This window comes from Harpia harpyja, chromosome 3 (genome assembly GCF_026419915.1).
Source record: "Harpia harpyja isolate bHarHar1 chromosome 3, bHarHar1 primary haplotype, whole genome shotgun sequence".
In the NCBI taxonomy this organism is placed as follows: Eukaryota; Metazoa; Chordata; class Aves; order Accipitriformes; family Accipitridae; genus Harpia; species Harpia harpyja.
The window spans coordinates 13,369,064-13,387,305 of record NC_068942.1 but is presented as its reverse complement, the minus strand read 5'-3'; positions in this window follow the sequence as shown (position 1 = coordinate 13,387,305).

Sequence of the window (18,242 nt, the reverse complement as noted above, 5' to 3'; positions counted from 1 at the left end):
AGAGCCTCAACCAGTTATGATCTGAAATGTGTATTAGAATAATACAGAATTGTTGGGAGGGAAGATTCTATTTTCTGATGGTTTCACTGCATAAGTTTAAATTCTGTACATCTTACATCTACAGCACACCAGAGACTTTCATTTGTCTTTGATCTCTAATAAAAATAAGTCGTGATTCTAAAATTGTGAAGAGAAACACAAAATACTTAAAAAAAATCAAATGGTACACTTGCCATTTCTTAGTAAAATAGGATCTGATATACAAGAATCTCATTGCAAACATTAATTCTTGCATTTTCCTTGGGAATGGAACATGGAGTTTGGTTTTCAGATGGAAAAAACTTTTTTTAAGTCCTGGGTGATTTATTCAAAGATGTGCAGCATCTTAACTACAAAACCACCTGAATGCAAGTCATGAGGGCATTAGACCATAGTCTTCCTCACCTTATCCATAACTTAAAATTGTAACCAAGTAGTATGGACCAAACTCAATTATTTCTATAATCAATGGAATTACCTTGTGGGAACTGATTTGGGGTCAATTTTTATTTTTTTTTCCCCAGATCTTTTTGAAGACAGTAGATGCTGATGTATATTGTAATATGGAATAAGAAAGGATTATATTGTAGTTGCACTATGCAGGGGTCATTGCAGAACAAAGGAAACATGTAAGACTGCATATGTAAATTATCTCTGCCAGTATGATGGTCAGCCAAACAGATGTTATAGTAGAGAATGTCTTGAGTGCAACAATATTTTCAGTGAGGCCTATATGACAGAGTCTGCATGTAAATAACATACACTTTATTCTAATAACTATAGAAATAATATTTAGGAGCTGTTTGTTTTTGGTTTGTTTTTTTTTTCACAAGGCTCCAATGCATGATGACTGTCAGTCAATCTTTACTTTCCTCCTGATTAACAAAGTTCACAGATAGCATATTTCCTGGCATTTTTAAAGTGTTTGTAATATTTTTAATTGGAACTGTCTTTACAAATTACAGCCTAAGAAAAATTCTATCAGCTAGGCACAATCTGTTTTTTGATTTTACAATAGTAGCATATAAAATTACTATGTCATGTCTCGACCCACCAAATTTGATGAAATAACAGTATGTGGAAATAAAAAAAAGCAAATATTTAACATGAAAATCTCACCTAGATAAGTATTCTATATGTGTATATTTTTATTTTCCTGTAAACTGTTTTTTAATACATTATCACTATGGATTGGACAATTAGGTTCTAGTCCACATTCCAAGGTCCAATATATAGAAAAGATTCTGTTTATGAAAATATCTCCTTCAGGTGTTAAAGAACTGCTGTCACTAGAGTAGCATTCTGTGAAGATTCATCATACAACGGTCTATAAATCCAAAATTTTTGTCCAAAGAATAATATTGGATATACCATTATGCAATAATTTCAGGTCAACTTTATTAACTGCCCCCCACTATATAAATGGCATGTTTTCTATTATTTTCTCTCTTTTGTTATGTCTACCCCTTTAATTATACTTGGAGTACATAGATTATTTGAATGAAGAGTGCAAAATCAGAAACTTGTGCTGGAGACAGTGGGAAACAACAAGTTTTCTGAAAATGGTCCTAACCTTCCAGAAATGCCCAGAAACTGGGGTTTGGTAAAAACACAAAACACTGTTGCAGGGGGAAAATGCCCTTCAAAATAGTGTTGGCTAAATGGTGAAAAGATATGCAAGGAGCTTTTAATGTGAGTATTTTGTTGCAGCACTACTGTTACTTAGCTGATGGCTGCTTTTGGTCTGATGTGCCTAACCCAGATCTAATATCAAATATTGATGAATCTTATGACATTTAGTATTGCAACTCCATAGCTCTCAGATGTTTCTACTCCTTTAATTTATTTTTCTAGACTGCACTGAAACTCAGTAATTTCTTCTGGAATTCTTGGAAGCACAGCAAAGCTTGACAGTTTTACACCATGGTTCTTCAGGGTGGTACAAATATAAAAGTGAAAAGAATTGGGTAACTGGCAATTACTGTTTTTGGAACTGTTACTGTATTTTTCCTGTGTTTTACTCATTCTGAAAGTTGAGTTTTGTTTTGTTGCTACTTCAAGAGTGTATATCAAGAAGAATGGCTAGAGCTTATATGTTTATTGGAAAAAGAGCAATGAGTCCAGAGGAAAAAATACTGAAGACAGGTGAATTTAATAATCAAAAAATAATCTGTTCTGGTCATAAAGCCAGAAAGAGCTCTTGAGCTAGTGAATAAGAAAAAAAACCAAAAAGAAATAACACTGTGTGCTGCTTATTTGCTGATCCCTGAGGCTTACAACCTTTGTGAAGTTTTGGGTTTCTATTTGAGCCAAATGAGTAACTGTACAGAACAGAAACTACCTGAATTTTAATTCTAAACTAGCAGCTAAGATTTTACAGACCTCTTGGGGCAAAATGCAAGTAGTCGAAATGAAAGGTGGTCAGGGTTCAATACCACTTAAAGTAGTCTAGTGACTTCCATTTGTTTATTTTGCTGTAAATAAAGATTTATAGGTTGGATTTTGGTTTTGGTTTTTTTTTTTTTTTGAGAAATCTAATTTAGGAATTTGATGTCATTTGAATCATTGAAGTGAATCATTGAAGTGTTGGAAGGTCTCATTATTATGACATCCAATATGAAAAATTCAATTTCTTGTTTGAAATGAATTTATGTTTAGAACTTCATAGGAAAGGATCATAGAACCATAGGATAATTCAGATTGGAAAAGACCTCAGGAAGTCTCTAATCCAACCTCCTACTCAAAGAAGGGTCAACTCTGAGATCAGACCAGGTTTGCTCAGGGCTTTATCCAGTCAGGTCTTAAAAGCTTTAAGGGATGGGGACTACACAACCTCTCTGGGCAACCTGTTCCAAACCAACTTAAAAAACTTAAAAGGTCAAAACTGAAATAGGGGAACATTTCAAGGTGATGGAAGAAAATTTTTAATACCCTGATATGATTGGAAATCTTTGGGATAATTGACTTGCAAATATTTCTAGTTTGGGGTTTTTTTTGTTGATTTATTTGGGGAAGGAGTTGTTTGTTTATTTGTGTTTTTTTTTAATTATTATTCTTTCTGGAGAAAGAACACACAGATATAGCACTATTCTTATGACATAGAAACTTTGGCTCCCTGCCATCAGCATAGACCACATTTTTAAAAGTTTGATCTTATTCCAAAGGATCATCTACCTATTGGGTGTAATGGAGAAACTTAGGAACTAGATTTGCTCAAAGCTTTTCTGGTTTAATTTCAGCTCTTAATGTTATTTAACTGTGTCTTTTAGTGGATGAATGTTCATAATGTTTAAAACAAACCTAATGAAATAAAAAATGCAAGATAAAAGTATGTCTTGAATGTATTCAGTATACTTAGTTTCAGTCAAAGTAATCCAGGAGATATGACTTCTTGAAGTCTTCCATTTATTTACCCTGTAGTAGTTTGAAAATGCTAGTGAGTGAAAGAAATTTATATTTATAAAAGTATTGTGGCACTTACTTATTTTAACTGCATTAGTTTACTTTTATCTTTGCTAATTTCTCATGAAAAATTACAACCAAAAGTCTTATAATCTACCTTATGGGATTACATATCCACATGATTCAGTTCAAAATCCTTAAGATTCACAAGTGATGACTCAAAATGCACATATCACTCACCTAAAAGATGAGGGCTCTCTCCCTTGAGGGGTTACCTCGGGCAGTGCCCTGACCCAAGGGGGAGTCCCCAACTGCAGATTCGCTGCTCTGAGGAGGACTGATTCCAACATGGCCTTCGGTGGGACCCCGTTTATACCCTTGTCAAATCTGATCTGTGGTCATTTAATCCCTATTGGCCAAGAAGGTCACCTCAGTGTACCTGGCACATCTCGATTGGCCAGTTCAAATTTCAACCTGAGGCCTCCAAGGTTTAGGTTTTTTTATCTTCTTCTCCCTGCCTGGAGAAGTTTCGTTTCTGGCTGGGGCGGGGCCGGGGGGGGGGGGGGGGGAGTGTACTGCCACATTAAGGAAGAATGAACTCTGATAAAACTGAGCAAAGTGCAGCAGTGATGGAACCAGAACTGACTTCATCATGCCACAATGTAATACTACACACCATCCTCCTGCTGCACCCAGCGTCACCTGCCCGCCACACCGCACCAAAGCCCATTCCTGTTGAGCAGACTTCATACCGTCCCTCCTGCTCAGAAAGACTGTTATAATAGATGAAGCCCAAAGTCATGGACTAAATGAACTCAATGGATGTTTTATACAGATGGCCCATAGACTAAGGAATGATATCTGTGTGTATATATATATCTCAAAAGATAGGAAAGGTGATGGTGATTAACTGGGATATATTGCAAAGAGATCTGGACAGGCTGGATCAATGGGCTGAGGCCAATTGTATGAGGTTCAACAAGGCCAAGTGCCGGGTCCTGCACTTCGGTCACGGCAACCCCATGCAGCCCTACAGGCTTGGGGAAGAGTGGTTGGAAAGCTGCCCAGCAGAGAAAGACCTGGGCGTGCTGGTTGACAGACGGCTGAATATGAGCCAGCAGTGTGCCCAGGTGGCCAAGAAGGTCAACGGCATCCTGGCCTGTATCAGAAATAGTGTGGCCAGCAGGAGCAGAGAGGTGATTGTTCCCCTGTACTCGGCACTGGTGAGGCCGCACCTCGAGTCCTGTGTTCAGTTTTGGGCCCCTCACTACAGGAAAGACATTGAAATGCTGGAGCGTGTCCAGAGAAGGGCAACCAAGTTGGTGAGGAAGCTGGAGCACAAGTCCTGTGAGGAGCGGCTGAGGGAACTGAGGTTGTTTAGTCTGAAGAAGAGGAGGCTGAGGGGAGACCTCATCGCTCTCTACAACTACCTGAAAGGGGGGTTGTAGTGAGGTGGGTGCTGGTCTCTTCTGTCAGGTGGCTGGAGATAGGACAAGAGGAAATGGCCTCAAGTTGCAGCAAGGGAGATTTAGGTTGGATATTAGGGAAAATTTCTTTACTGAAAGGGTTGTCGGACATTGGAATAAGCTGCCCAGGGAAGTGATTGAGTCACCATCCCTAGAGGTATTCAAAAAGCGCATAGACAAGGTACTCCATAACATGGTTTAGTGGGCATGGATGATGGTTGGACTCGATGATCTTGAAGGTCTTTTCCAACCTAAATGATTCTATGATTCTATGATTCTAAGTGTGGGACCTGGACATAACGTAAATGGTATAGAATAAGGGGTGGATACTGTCCTGGTTTCAGCTAGGATAGAATTAACTTTCTTCCTAGTAGCTGGTATAATGTTGTGGTTTGGATTTAGTGTGAGAATAATGTTGATAACACACTGATGTTTTTAGTTGTTGGTAAGTAGTGTTCATACTAAGTCAAGGATTTTTCAGCTTCTCATGCCCAGCCAGCAAGAAAGCTGGAGGGGCACAAGAAGTTGGGAGGGAACATAGCCAGGACAGCTGGCCCAAACTGGCCAAAGGAATATTCCATATGACATCATGTCCTGTATATAAGCTGGGGGGAGTTGGCCAGGAGGGAGGATTGCTGCTTGGGGACTGGCTGAACATCGGTCAGCAGGTGGTGAGCAATTGCATTGAGCATCACTTGTCTTTCTTGGGTTATATTTCACTCTCTTTTTGTTATCTCCCTTTTCATTACTATTACTATTATTACTACTACTATTATTATTTTTTTTTTTATTTCAGTTATTAAACTGCTCTTATCTCAACCCATGAGTTTTACATGTTTTCAGTTCTCTTACCCATCCCATTGGGGCTGGGGTGGGGAGTGAGTAAGGGGCTGCGTGGTGCTTATTTGCTGGCTGGGGTTAAACCATGACAGGTCTCAACCTCAGAGCCAGAGACACATGCATTACAGATTTGTAGTTCTGCCTTTCATTTTCATATCAAGAGATGCTGTAATCACATATTTTCTATATTTTCCTGATTAATTAATGAATGTGAGAAAATAAATTCCTATGTTTTATGTGTGAGAAGAAAGTTCCAGTGGAGAAAAAAAGATTAGATGCCCTGTAGAAATCTATACCTTATATACAGCTAATTATTAAAATATTATCTGTCATGAATAATTGATTGAACAAACTAATATACATTTTTTCATACAACATAGTGATAATATTGGTTCCAATTTCACAGGTAAAAAACATCTTCATTGTTTTAGTCCAATTCATTAATCAATTTAGATTATTAGTAAATTATTAACTGCTTGCTTTCAGAATGAACTTTTAAAAATCATTAATTTATGATGAGGTTTTAGGAGGGGGTTTCTTATCAGAGATTGTAACAATATTTTTAATTCAATCCTATTAATATAGTTTATAAGTGCAACTGTGTCACTGGTTGTGAAAGGGACATTTAGTTATGTTTAATGGAGGTAACTGTATAAAGAAGTGGAGAAATATAGCTTTGATGACACTTTCATTAATTGAAGGTTGCCATAACAACTGAAGGTCTGCATTGAAAGCCCATCAGTTACAAAAGAAACCAGTTGTCTTCCATCACCCTTACATTAATTTTTTAGCACTTGCACGTGCACAGCATGCTTAAGCAGGAGAAAAGGTTTAGTCATTTGATCATTTATTCAATCAATTAACTGAGAAACTATGAAAGTGAAAAGGACATGACATAAATGAAAGTAATGTCAACTACTAAGAAACATCTGCATGCCTCTCAAGTGGTCAGTGTAGTACTAGGTATAGAAAACTGTAATTTCAGTACCAAATTGACCTGCATAAAGATGCATCAAGATGTCTCTGCCTGCACAGTATATGTGCAGGCAAAAACAACATGAAGGGCAAAACCTAGTTATTGATGCTGCACCATAGATCTGCTTGTGCAAAAGATTTCATCTTTTGGTTCCAGTTTTGTTTGTCCCATAATTATTAGCATTAATAGGGCTTGTTTTGAAGCAATGAATGACATGCTGAATATATACAGTCAAACATTAACTTCATAAAAAGGTCTGTGAAAGATTAATAATTTTCAAGAGAACGTATATCAGAGGGGTTTTTTTTGGAAAACTTTTGTGAGCATAGTATCTTGCTCAAAATAAAATAACATCATTTAAACAGAAATTTTATTAAATAACTGAATTCAATGAGAGTCACTTGCAGAGCAGAATGATGTTTGTGATGATCAGTAGCTGAAATATTGAGGAAGCTGTTGTGCAAGAACCAAAATAAAGATCAAAACAAAAAATTGATGGCAATGGGTATGCTAAATGAATGTGCTGCAAGAATGGAACAAGAAAAATATTTATCATCTGCAGCATTTTATTTGCTGATTATACTTATTGTCAAGTATAATTTACCTATAGAATAATGGATATGTTGTTTACAATCTCATCCAAGTTCAGCTGTTTAGGAACTTAAATACTTTGAAGAACTAAAAAACAAATACCATAATATATATGAATAAATAAATAGATAAATTCATCCATGTACATCCATATGTGCATGCTTATATGTGTACACACACATCTTATTAGGAAAGGACCTGTAGGATTCATATAAACACACAGACCCATGATCCTCTATTGCTGCAAAGTTTAAACATATGATACATGTGTTTTTGTTAAACAATAAGTGCTTGTTGAATTTTTGTTTTTCCCAAGAACACATCTGGAATTTGTTTCTCCATATTTGTGAAGAAAAAAATATTTGTAAAGTAACATAGAGGGGGATAAAAATGATTCCTGGTAGTCACATGTAAATAGAATCAGTTTTTAGAGAACAACTTTAAAACCACAGTTTTTCCAAACCACAATTTTATGCATTTTTGCATGTTTGGATTCCAACACTGAAATGGTAGGAGAAAGGTATGAATTAACATGCAAACATTCCTAAAGAGGTGATCCAAATTCAGGGAGAAAAGTTTTAGTCATTTGATCATTTATTCAATCAGCTAACTGGAAAACCCCAAGAAGTAAAAATCTCACCTAGAAACAGAATCAAACAGCAGTTAATAAGAGTTTAACAGGAACATAGAACCCCAACTCCTATTATTTCATACCTCAAAAAATGAATAAAGCTGTCTAAATGTTCCTCAGCTGTTATTTGTTCAGTTTCTGTACCCAATATTTCTCTGTTTCCCCTTATCACCTCATGAGAGGGCTGCTTGAGCAACCGGCTTTTACTCTGCACTATCTGTAGATGAGACATTAGTTGTTCAGGGACCAAGAGTATGAAAACTTTCCCACTTATAAAACTTGCCACTGCTGTTTCAAAATGTCAACAGTAATCTGCCCAGATCTGATACAATGTGCTATTCAGTCTTGAAAAGTCAGGATTTGCTATTGTCTTGGGTATAATCTTGGAAATATCTGGAGTTTACAGCTGCTCTTACAAAATGCCAATGGGGCTGTCTTTGCTCCTTTCCATCTACTTGACTGCCCTTGTTCTCCAGTTCCTAAACCAGTTTTTGTTTCCATTGTACAACCTTTTAATAAAATATATAAGCTTTTCCCACCATTTTACTTTCTCAGCTTTTATCACCTAAATCTCTTTTTTTTATTTATTTTTTTTTCATTCCACTCCCTGGTCTCCCTTCTCTGAAAGATTTTCTAACTCTTCTGAGACTACATCATCATGCTTTCTCAATCCCATTCGGAGGAAACTGTGACCTCCTTTGATGTTACATTCATTCTAAGGCTAACATTTTATAACTGAATTTCCTTCACTTAATTTATGCTTTATCATCATCACATGTTCTTGACCCTCAAATATTTGGCAGAGTCTTCAGATCTGTAGAAGCTACCTCTAATTAGAAATTTCCAAGAAAACCAGCTATATGTTTCAAACAAAGCAGATTGTATTTTTAGAATTCACAGCTTGCTCATTGGAATAGAAAAGTCAAAGAACAAAATGGTACGTGTAAATAATTTGCAGCACTTTCCAGTCATATTTTATAAATGACATACTTTTAATGGTTTGAGTTATTTAACATTTGTGGGAATTTCAGGCAGCTTGCTTAGAAAACAATTCAATGTCTTTAATCAAGACAGAAGTGAACAAGTGACCACAGATGTCCATAGGATGAAACTGAGCTTTCACGTCTCTCTGTTTCCTTCAGTTCTCTTTTCTTTTTTGATGGTATGCTTTCTTTTATTTATATACACACACACACAAACACTATCTATTATATATAAATAGAGTAAAAACTTAATATATTTAATATATATATTAACATGTATATATATACATATATAGAAAGAAAGCATACTTAAGATGTTATTTTAATGTGACAACAATTCTAGGAATCCTTGGTCAAATTTTAAACAGGCTATCTGTGAGATCAGGATTGGAAATGGAGAAAAGTCTATGCGCAGTCTACACTCATGATCACACATCAAACTGCTCCTAAGAGCAATAGTCATAGCTGCTGAGTCTTATGATATATGCAACACCAAGTGACATCACAAAAAAATTTACTAACATTGTTGAAACAGAAGCTGGAATCAGTCAGGCTTTACAAATTATGAAAAAGAAAATAACTTTATTTATGGCCATGGGACAGAGAAAAAAATAGTCTGCTTCCTATATGCTTCATGTTGGCCAATGGAGACTAACAAAACAGCAAGGTGCAGCACTATACATTTCACACCTAAGAGAATAAAACTTCTAGACCAAAAGTCATTTATCAACAAATTTTAATCTGTTTTTAATACCTTCCAAAACTCAGTGAAATTCAATTACTGTGATAACCACCATGAATAAACATTTTATCTTTATATATACATGCATAGTGTACATACCTATATAGTCACACTTGAATATTGAATAATAGGTATATATGAAAAAAACCCAACCAAACACAAGAAGTCACATTATTTAAAAGGTCACAAGTTTTATATGTATAAGTTGGAAATTTTATTTTTTATATCTAAGTTATTGTAAAAGTTAAGATATGGTAAAAAAGTGAGATGATGATGATATTTCTGTCACCACTTTTTGGTCTGATGGCCTCACACTCAAGACTGCACAAAGAGTCTAATTAATTATCACCCTGAAGAGTGCCATGATGGGAAGAAGCAGACCTCACTGCTGGTGTTACTTATTATATATGTGTCCTTGTAATAACCAACTCCTTTCAGAAGAATAGAATCTGAGTGTTACAGTGATTATATAAAATGAACATATGGTTCATTCAGTATAGCTCTGCAGTTGTAGGAGTTCAGTGGCTTCTTATACAAAAATAGATGTTTAATCTAGAAACTAATAACTTGGGGTTTTGGCTTAGGGAATGTTTAAGTCAACATTTCTGTAGCTTCTGTATTATAAAGAGAAATATGTTATATGGTTTTATATATATATAATGATAATAGAGTTTGTTGTCTGATTGGACCTAGGTAAAGTCAAATATATTCAATGGAAAGATCCCTTTTGATAAATTGTAAATTAATTCACAAATAATTATGCTTACTGCCCAATTTCAGACAATTCATTGAGGTGTCTCCATTGGAAAGCAAATCTCCATAGATCTTATAGAAGGAGAGGTACAGGCCAATGCAGAGGGAAAGTATCATTTTTTAAATTGTCATGTAGGTTTTTTTCAGATAGTTATTTCTAACTGGAAACAACTTTTGATGGATATTCTTAAACTATTCTACTACTGCTCTCTATATTTTCCAAAGTGACTTTCATTTATTATGGTAGTCTATAGTCATCTGTTCATGTATTCGCTAGCCAACTCTCTGTGACACATAATGATAATACTCTTATATTATTGCTCTACTGTTGTAGCTTGTGGAGGACTAGTGCAGTTTCATGATAAATTGTTTTCTTAAGAGATTCACAGATCAGATAAAGGAGATCTGATAAAGCAGTGGTACTAAAATTCAGGTTTATAGCATAAGTTTTTAATAGAAAAGTTAGGACAACATATCCCAGAATATTAAAAATTTACTTACTATTATAAGATCTTCCTTATGAAGGGTACTGGCTTTATCCAATTTATCCAAAAGATCAAATTTTATGTTATTCCTGAAACATGAAGAACTCTGGTCTAGTGTCATCCTGAAGTGTGGAAATTCCTGTTGATAAAAAGCCTGCAGGCCAGGTAGCAGATGTTTCCTCAAAAAAGGGGGCCAGTTGGTAGTTTAACTGAAATCCTTGTCTTCTTCCTTTCCAAATTTCTTTATTGTCCTGTGTCTTCAGTTTAGCCCAAGCCTAACTGGATAATTAGTAGATGACTGGTTTTGACTTGTTTTACAACTTCCTTATAGTGAGGAAAAATGACTCTTTAAAATATACCATCTGATTACTGACCATATCTACTCCTCCTGAGACTTAGAGTTATTTCTGCCTATTTTCCTGAGCAAAACACATTTTTGCTATGTATTGCAGTCTAGCTTGTGACATGAATCCTATAAGTATTAAAGTACTATGTATCAATTTAATGAAGTTTAAACTGAATAACTGTTACTCCTCAAAATTTACTATTTTAAAAGTAAAACGTTATGTGAGTTTGAACGCTGTTTTTTGCATCCCTAGAAATTTGAAGTAAAATTTATTTTCCAAACACTTTTTCTTGATTGCTCCTCATTAAATGTGGAGATGCTTTGTGCTTTGTACTTTCTAAAACTAAAAAATAATTCTGAAGAATGCTTAGAAAATTGCTACAAATAGAGATGTCAAATTTTGCCTCAGTTAGTAACATGGACTATGTTTCTGTCACCACAGTTTTCAAAAAGCACATTTTTTCCCCTTTCTAAATCTAGCTAGCCCATTATGCTTACTTATCCATTAAACTGTGTACTAGAACTTCCTGGAGAACTGCAAATATTACTTCCTTTCCCAAATGTGAAGTACAGAAAATTCAGAAACAACAGATATAATAAAATTCAATCTGACATTTTATAAGTAAATTTGTTCTAATTATGCCTGACAACATCATTTTATTACCAGTTGGGAAGAATAAGTGTAGCAAGCAGAGATCAGAAAAGACAGAGAAAATTGTGAGATCACAATTTCTTTTAAAGAATAATGGTAATGTTACATCCTGATTTCAAAGAAGCAGCATTAGTTAGGAATTCACTAGAAGGGAGAGGAATAATGTTCAGAATGTCAATGCTTGAAAGCAAAACCATGCCCATCTAAAATAATTTTGGTGGGCAGGATCTAACAGCTCTAGTAATAAAAAAAAAAAGCTACCCAAATAACTCAAAATCTTATAAAACTTATACAGAAGTTATTCTTTACAAAGAACTAATAGCAATTATTTCCCCCAAAAAGAAACCCAAAGAAACATAAAGAAACTCAGAGGGGGGAAAAAAAACCCAAAAAAGATTTTTTTTTTCAAAAGCTGAAAAAGAATTCTAAGGCAAAAAGTAGCTAATGTTAGAAAATCCATCTTGTACTATAAGTGAATAAACGCATTTCCTGCAGGAATGAGAGATATTTCTGGAAACACACAATAGTCACAAGAGCCTCATAGATATTATAATAGCTTCTCAATATGACAAAAACTTTGGTCTTTGAATTTCTCCCTCAATTACATCAAAGTAGATCTGTAAAATCTATTTTGCAAAAAATTTACTTGTAGAAAGAAATTTCAGACAGGGAAAAATAGATTTGCAAAAATAATTTTTTCTTTAACCAAGATCATTCCACCACTTTCACGTTGACTATTAGAAGTGAATGAAATATCCCAGGATTACATATACTTCAAAAATACTTTCTTAAAAAAAAAAAAAAAAGCAGTGAAAAAATGATTATATTTTCCTATTGAAGAGAGAATAACTATCAGGGTGCTGCGTGAGCCTGGGGGCCAGGCTCTATGAGGGGCCACAGCTCCCTGAACTGGGGGGTCTGTCAGGGTAGGGCCTGACAGCCAGGACTTGTCCCATTGCCTCAGCCAGGAGCAGGGCAGCTGGGGTGCACCAGGGAAAGCCTCAGCCCTGGGCATCGGGCTCCTGTGCATGGGGATAGGCTGAGACCAGGCTGGGATGTAGCAGAGCCCATGGCTAGTCAGGATTATGACCAACCTCCTCAGGATGCAGACAATAACCACACCCAAAACAAACAAGAAAAATTACACTAAGGGCTCAAATAGACACTTATTTAAAGGGTATGGATGGCTAAAAGAGTAATTGCAGCCTTAATCCACTAAAACATAACGTTCCCCAAATTAAAGCTTTTCTGGGCACCCTTAGAGTTCCAACTTTTACTTTACACACACAAGTTTATCTTTTTTCAAAATCCTGATCATCTTTCTTTGCTATTCAAATCCATGTAACAGGTGGGTAAATACCAGTAGACTTGATAGAATCACAGAATCACAGGATCATAGAGTGGTTTGGGTTGGAAGGGACCTTTAAAGATCATCGGACATCTTCCACTAAAGCAGCTTGCTCAAAGCCCCATTCAACCTGACCTTGAACACTTCCAATGATGGACATCCACAGCTTCTCTGGGCAACCTGTTCCTGTGTCTCACCACCCTCATAATAAAGAACTTCTTCCCTACATCTAATCTAAATCTACCTCTTTTAGTTTAAAACCATTACCCCTTGTCCTATATACAGGCCCTGATAAAAACTCTCTTTCTGTCTGTCTTGTAAGACCCCTTTATATATTGAAAGGCTACAATAAGCTCTCCCCTGATCCTTCTCTTCTCCAGGCTAATCAACCTCAACTCTCTCAGTCTTTCTTCAGAGGAGAGGAGTTCCAGCACTCTGACCATTTCTGTGGCCCTCCTCTGAACCCCTTCTAACATGTTCATGTCTTATACTTGGGACCCTCGAGCTGGATGCAGTACTCCAGGTGGGGGCTCATGAAAGTGGAGTAAAGGGGGAGAATCACCTCCCTCAACCTGCTAACCACAATTCTTTTTATGCAGCCCAGGATACAATTGGCTTTCTGGGCTGCAAGCGCATGCTGCCAGCTCATATCTAATTTTTCATCTAGCAATATCTCCAAATCCTCTGCATGGCTGATCTCAATCCCTTCATCCCCCAGCCTGTACTGATACTGGGGGTTGCCCCAACCCAGGTGCAGAATCTTGTAGTTGGCCTTATTGAACTTCATGAGGTTCATATGGGCTCACTTCTCAAGCCTGTCAAGTTCCCTCTGGATGGCATCCCTTCACTCAAGCGTATCAGCTGCACCACTCAGCTTGGTGTCATCCACAAATTTGCTGAGGGTGCACTCAATCCCACTGTCTATGTCTTTAATAAAGATATTGAACAGTACCAGTCCCAATACGGACCCTTGAGGGACACCACTTGTTACTGATCTCCATTTGGACACTGAACCATTGATTGCAACTCTTTGGATGTGGCCATCCAACCAATTCTTTATTCATTAAATAGTCCGTCCATCAAATCTGTATCTCTCCAGTTTAACAACAAGGATGTTGTGTGGGACCATGTCAAAGGCCTTACAGAAGTCACGATATATGACATCAATTGCGTATCACATCATGGCCTGTGATATGCAAGAGCTCAAGCTGGACTCCCCTTTGACTTTAAAATCCATTAGTCTGTGAATTCAGTGGTGCTGATCACCAACTTCCCTCTGAGTAGGGGCATGAATCCTATCCTGATAATGTAATATAAAAGTGCTGGCAGTTGTGCACTTCACTTCCTTAAACATCACAGTTTTGAGCTTACCTCCATCCTAGATGAAGCATAAGGAGAAGGGAGGAAGACATTACACCTTTGGAAGTTCATAAATCATTTGTTGCTTAGAGCTGAAGAACAGAGTAGGCATAGCTGTGATCTCAAGTTACCACTTTAGCTGCCTCTGTATTTAATCATCAATCAGGAAACTGAATGTGATGAAGGGTCATTATGCCATATCTTAGACTAGATCAGTCTTCTCTGTTTTTATTACCACAGGCTTCAGAAAGAACCTTAGGTACTGTGGCAGTACATCCCGCCCCCCCATCCTGCCAGCAGGAAACGAAACTTCTCCAGGAAGGGAGAAGGGGAAGGAAACCCTGGAGGCTGCAGGTTGAAATTTGAACTGGCCAATCGAGATGGGCCAGGTACACCGAGGTGACCCTCCTGGCCAATAGAATTAAATGACCACAGGTCAGATTTGACAGGGGTATAAACGGGGTCCCGCCGGAGGACACGTTGGCAGTCCTCCTCGGAGCAGCGGGTCTGCAGTCGGGGACTCCCCCTCGGGCCGGGGCACCGCCCGAGGTAACTCCTCGAGGGAGAGAGCCCTCAGCTTTTAGGTGAGTGATACGCGCGTTTTGAGCCATCACTTTAAGTCTTGGGAATTCCTAAGTCAGCCGTGTAGTATTAATTCTCTTTACATCATTGAGCCTGTGGTTTTATTAAATGTTACTGGACTTCTAACTAACTTTTGCTGAAGAATAAATTTGAGTTTTAACACCTGTTGGATTTGGTTAGTCGTGCATCCGTAACAGGTACACAGTAAAATATTGTATATTTCTTTGAAAAGAGAGTTTGGACACTAGATGTGTTCTTACTTTGTGAAGTCTACTTTACCCCTATTCCCTCCATGTTTTCAGAAAGGTTATTTAAGATTAAATGCACAAAAGGAATTAGGTGTTACAACATCCTACAATAGGTCTCTAAGTTTTTGCAAAGTTCATTGGAGGAACCGAATGCCTCAGTCCTGGATTCATAAGTGTTGGGCTAGTTGGAGTGCTACCTAATCTAGCTGATAAAGAAGTGCTGAGGGTATGACTGGATAACATCTTTGCTAAGTCTGAGTGTTTCAGTCAACTCTATTGACTTGATCTTCACTGACTAAATAAGAGCTTAGACAGCGTACATATTGACCTCTGACTGTATGCACATAAATCTAAGTATTCTAATGTTGAACTGGGTCCTACCCAGTGAGTCTTCAGTCCCAACTTTGCCCAAGATTTAGGCGTATTTAAATGTTTAGCTCCACTTGGAAGTCACAAGCCTGGACATCATGTTTTCAGTTCTCAAGTCCTTTTTTTTTCAAACATCATGAAGATACAACAGCTTTCATTTTTTAATCAAAGCTCAGCTAGTAGTTATGATATGGTCAGTATGCTATAGCATTTACCATGACATAATGATCCAAGTCTAGTTTTCTGCTCAAGCCTCCTTCTTCCACCCTATACGAAGCCTCAGTGGGGTCTTAATTATTGCATAGGGAACATAATAAATCACTCCTGCTGAAACTTTTCTATTTTGTCTAATAGCAGCCATATTGCATTGGAAGAAAGTGGAACTATGTAGAACATAGTGGTTAGAGCTTTTACCTGGGCAAAGATATCCTAAGTTTCAGTCTTTGTCTCAAGGACAAATTAGGCTAAGAACCATTGGTTCTTATGACCAAGTTCAAGATTTATTCATTATGACTTATGTCCTCACTCACAGTTTTAGAAAAAGGAGGTGGGGGGACACTTCAACAAGATATAATTTTTTCAACATTTTTGTGACATTGAAATTTTTGAAATGATTGGCTGTTGAATAAAAAATGCTCTTAACTGGCACTTATTTTTTGTATTTGAAGATAAGCCAAGATTTTCTAGTGAGAGAGATTTTTCTCTCTGTGAAAGGACACAGAGTATTCAATTCAGCTGGGCACAGTACCAAAGTATACTTATATTATATTACATTATTAAACCCTAATTTCCTGAGGTTTGTGTGCTCTAAGTATTGTCAGTGGTAAAACTTACATCAGATTTCTGCCTTCACTTGAAACTCCCATATAAGCTGACCACTCTGTCCATTGCCTTTAAAAGTACCATCTCCTGAAGCTGTATCAAGACTTATAAAACAATAAGGTTTTATGATATATGGCCACAAAGTCCCTCTGGATTCTTTTGCAAACACAGTTTTGTTAACAAAAAGCAGATGTGCTACAACAAATCCACCTGCCAAATGCTGGAATTGTTCAGCATTGCTTAAAATAACTGTTTAGTCCCTGAGCAATTTGGTGTATGCATCCTGCTGTGCTCTCTTGAATTTTCACTTTAAATTGTCTTGTTTCTGACCATATGTAGTGTACTCACTCTTTTCTGCTCAGCGTGCTGGCATGCTGCTGTGACTTCTCACAGGAAAAGCTTTGGGAGCTGCAGGACACATTTAAGCTCTTGAATGAGTTTTTCAGTAATGACATATGGGTGTCAGCATTTTCTCCTGCCCTTTTTAATAAGCAGTCTCTTGTTTGGATTCACTGCTGATTTTGCTTTTAGCTGTGGACACCCTGATGAGCACGGGGTCAACATCCTGTTCTTTGTATTGTCTCTCTCCACAGACATGCTTTCTGTAGATTCCTAGCAGTAATGATTTTGTCGCCTTTCTTTTTCTTAGTGTGAAGTTCAGTGTAAATGAATTATGACATTAAAATATGGGTCTTTCTCAGGATTGACAAGGGAACTTCCTAGAGTATTCATCAGAGATTTAATTCTAGCAGAACTCACTCACCAAAAAAAAAAAAAAAAAAGAAGTCTTGTGTCCTTCAGCCTATTAGGTTCACAATTAAGATTTCAAATCTTTGGGGGAAGAAAGACAGGAGAAAACCAGGGACCTTTTACTGGTTTGATAAATCAAACAGAACAAATATGCAGTTGCTTTAACATGGTGACATCCATTAAATCTGAATTGCCTGGAGGGAGAGATTTGGGGTTTACTTCTCCTGTTATTCTGTCTCTTGCCGAAGAAATTCTGGTTTACATTTGCTGTGGGATACTCCTCTCCATAATCCTGGTATACCAGGCTATCACCAGACCATGGCTGCTTAGTGGAAAAATCCTTCTCTGACTCATGAGTACTCCTAAACCTACACAAGTGGCACTTCAATAGTGTAGCTTCATGGGCTCCCAGAACAGAGAGAATACAGTATCACTTATGTCACACAGACTCTTCTTAATTATTAGAAGAGAACTGTAAATAAAAAAAAATTATTTTATTCTATTAAACTAGAGTTTAAGTATGTTTGATTTAATAGAAAAAAACACCAAAGCATAAGACAGTTCAGTGCTAGGTTATGCTTTTAGGTTTTTCTTTTCTGTTTCAGTCTCTCAGCTAAGTTAGCAAGCTGACATTTTAGAATATTTTTATACAACTAAATAAAAAAGGGCCAGAAACTGTTCTCTGGCACTGAGGCAAAATGGCCCTGACTAGCTTATACCTATGTTACATAGGGCTAGCTTGCTCTTTGGAGTTTTGTTTTGGAGCGAGCTGGGTGGAGAAATCCCAGAGACAACTAGAGTAAGCTAACAAGTAAGCACTGACCAGGTTGACTGCCAGTCCCCTGCTCTTGCTGACCC